This window comes from Etheostoma spectabile, unplaced genomic scaffold (genome assembly GCF_008692095.1).
Source record: "Etheostoma spectabile isolate EspeVRDwgs_2016 unplaced genomic scaffold, UIUC_Espe_1.0 scaffold431, whole genome shotgun sequence".
Lineage (NCBI taxonomy): Eukaryota > Metazoa > Chordata > Actinopteri > Perciformes > Percidae > Etheostoma > Etheostoma spectabile.
In genome coordinates, this window is record NW_022605607.1 from 370,714 (window position 1) to 374,049 (window position 3,336).

A 3,336-nucleotide genomic window follows, 5' to 3' on the forward strand; every position below is an offset into this window, starting at 1 on the left:
ACATTTGAAAGGATCCCTACAGAGATAGACCTTTAGTTAAGAGTAAGATCCTTTTAGTTTAACATGAAACAGAAATCACCATCCCAAACCACCAGACTCCATGTAAATATCATACTTTTAGTGTGTATGAGCAGCAACTCCACCAGACTCCATGTAAATAATCATACTTAGTTGTTAGAGCAGAATATCTCACCCGACTCCATGAAATAATCACTACTTTTAGTGTGTGGATAGAGCAGCATATCTCCACCAGACTCCATGTAAATAATCACTACCTTTAGGTTATAGGCCGCATATCTCCACCAGACTCCATTGAAATAATCACTACTTTTAGCGTGTATAGAGCAGCATATCTCCACCAGACTCCATGTAAATAATCACTACTTTTAGTGTGTATAGAGCGCATATCTCCACCAGACTCCATGTAAATAATCATACTTTAGCGTGTATAGAGCAGCATATCTCCACCAGACTCCATGTAAATAATCACTACTTTTAGCGTGTATAGAGCAGCATATCTCCACCAGACCTCATGTAAATAATCACTACTTTTAGCGTGTATAGAGCAGCATACTCTCCCAGACTCCATGTAAATAATCACTACTTTTAGCGTGTATAGACCAGCATATCTCCACCAGACTCCATGTAAATAATCACTACTTTTAGCTGTATAGAGCAGCTATTCCACAGACTCCATGTAAATAATCACTCTATAACGCTAAAAGTAGTGATTATTTACAGGAGTCTGGGGGGTTGTGATGGTGATTTCTGTTTATCTTAAACTAAAAGGATCTTACTCTTTTAACTAAGAGGTTATCTCTGTAGGGATCCTTTCATAATGTTGCCAGAACTTTAGTGGACGCTGACTAAACGATAACGTTACACGATAAAGTCAGGTTATAAAATACCAAAGTTGCCCTTTAAAGGTTGTCAGGGCACCAAGCTCCAATACCGGGTGTATCGTTCAGGTGCAGACAGACGCTAGGAAAAATAAGCTAATGTGAGTTTTGCCTCTCTGCACTCGGTGCTACGCGACCCAGTTTTGAAACTTTTGTTTGCACCTGTAACAATCCAAATGATAAACTGTACGTGAGCTTGCATCCTTCTTATTGTAATGGATATGTCTGTAGTGTTTGGGGTATTGTTGAGCACTCGCCTGCCTGTTGTGTAAGATATTGATAGCCACTGTATCTATGAGGCTCTTACGACCGATGTGTGTAAATTGATCCCTCAGTGTGCAGATGATGTGTCCGCTGTACTCGGTGTTAGTGTCGTGAATGAATTACCAGATGTTGTTTTTCTTCTTCTTGCCCGACACCGATCCACTCAAAGGTTTAACAACAAGTCCTCCAAATCCCCCCCCCCCCCCCCCCCCCCGAATCTGACCCACTGTCAACAATCAGTCCTCCCAAAAAAGTATGTATCACAATTTTTCTAATAATAGTCTAGATAAATGAGTACATTTACAGGATATTTACTATAACATTTGAACTAGAGCGCGTACACGCCCCCCCCCCCCCCCCATATCTCCATCTAAATAATCAGTTTTCAGAAAAATGATGCGGATTTTTTAGGGGGGGGGGGGGGGGGGGAGGAGGAAGAGGAGGGGGGAGAGAAAGAGGGGGAAGAGTGAGAAATTGCGAGAAAGTGCAACAACTGCTGTTTGATGAAAAAGAGACTTTTTCTTGTTGCATAGTACGTCCCCTCATAACGTTCCCATGGCGACAGGGGAAATGACTGCAAATTTTCAATCCTGCGAAGTATTTGTGACTTTTTGTTAAGAAATCATGCAAGCTCTACTTTTTTTTATGCGTAAATTGGCAATTTATGCGCAAAGTGAAGCTATTTGAAAAAATGCGCCCCCCCCCCTCCGCAAAAATACAGACTTTGGCTGTTATATTAATAATTTAATTGATGATTGTGAATTTGTGATACATAATCACGTTTTTCTGGAGGAAACTGACTAATGCATTGGTGAAAAGAATATTCAGATATGTGTAAATCAGATTTACCACGGCCACTAGAGGGCGCCACCACAGACATAAATCTAAGATGCTGATGAAACGGCCTGTGTGGCCGTTTTTCGGGGGGACCAAGTCGTCTCTCGGGGGTTCTCGGGGTCGTCTCGAGCGTCCGGGTCGTCTCGAGGTCGTCTCGAGGTCGTGAGGCGTAACTACGTGTGAGCCGGCGGTTATTTGTCCTCCGTCCCGGTTGCGTGTCGGTTGTTTTGCCGAGCTGTGATGTGAAGTGTTACATTTGGGGAAGTTGTTTGTTATTGAGTTGATGTTGAGCACTGTTGTGGTTCTCTCTCCTACCTCTTCCTCTCGCTCTCTCTCCCTCTCTCTCTCTTCCTCCTCTCTCTCTCTCCCTCTCTCTCTCTCTCTCCTCCTCCTCCTCTCTCTCTCTCTCTTCTCGCTCTCCTCTCTTCGTCTCTCCCTCTCTCTCTCTCCTCTCTCCCTCTTCTCCCGCTCCTCTCTCTCTCTCTCTCTGTCTCTCTCTCTCTCCCTCCTCCCTCTCTTCTCTCTCTCTGTCTCTCCTCCCCTTTCTCTGTCTCTCTCTCGCTCTCGTCTCTCTCTCTCGTCTGTCTCTCTCTCTCTCTGTCTGTCTCTCTCTCTCTGTCTGTCTCTCTATCTTCTCCTCGTCGTCCCATAATGTTGTCACACACTTAGAATAATAATCTGAGTCTGTCAGCGGCAACAACAACAACACAACTTCTAGTGGACGCTGGCTGATGTTGAACATCTGTCCTGTAGGGTTTTGTTACAGTTGCAGCGTTCTCGCTCAATCCTGGACCAGTTTCAAAGATTTATTTTGTTCACTTAGACCCTAAAACATAGGAAAATAGGGTCCAGGTTGAAAATAACCAAAGATCCCCTTTTAACAAACATGAGAGAAAAACAAAATGGTACGTCCCACCCCGTATTCAGGGCGGCGTTGAATGAGTGGTTTAACCCTAAAATGCCCTTTCTTTTCCTTTCAGTGCAATCAGCTCTTTCCAAAATGACTTAAAGTGATAAAAAGTGATAAAAAATATACACACGTTTTTAAAAATGAGGAAAATGCAAACTTTAAAACACAAAAGGAAGAACAAGGTGAATTAATCCGCTGATTTTTGTAAACAGCAATCTTACAGCGCGCAATATTACAGTTTTTGCCCTTAAAAAACCCCCCAAAAAACAAAACAAAAACAGTATTATGACAGAAATGAGCATTCCTCTTCATCAATTTAGTATCAATTTATTTTTTAATTATTTTTTTGGATCCTATTTCTCTATTTATTTGTTTCTTAATTTTTAGTGTTATTTGTTTTACCTATTTTTTAATTTACTTTTTTTT

The 3,336-nt window shown here is 41.9% G+C and overlaps 1 long non-coding RNA gene across 1 annotated transcript in view; it reads right to left on the bottom strand.

Annotated features, from left to right (window-relative positions):
* The window catches only part of LOC116686643 (uncharacterized), a 4,299-nt gene extending 1,013 nt beyond the window's left edge, over window positions 1-3,286 (bottom strand). The window contains exon 1 of the long non-coding RNA XR_004331317.1: window positions 2,664-3,286. This is a non-coding gene — a long non-coding RNA (uncharacterized LOC116686643). The remainder of the gene's footprint in view (window positions 1-2,663) is intronic.
* Between the last annotated feature and the right edge of the window lie 50 nt (window positions 3,287-3,336).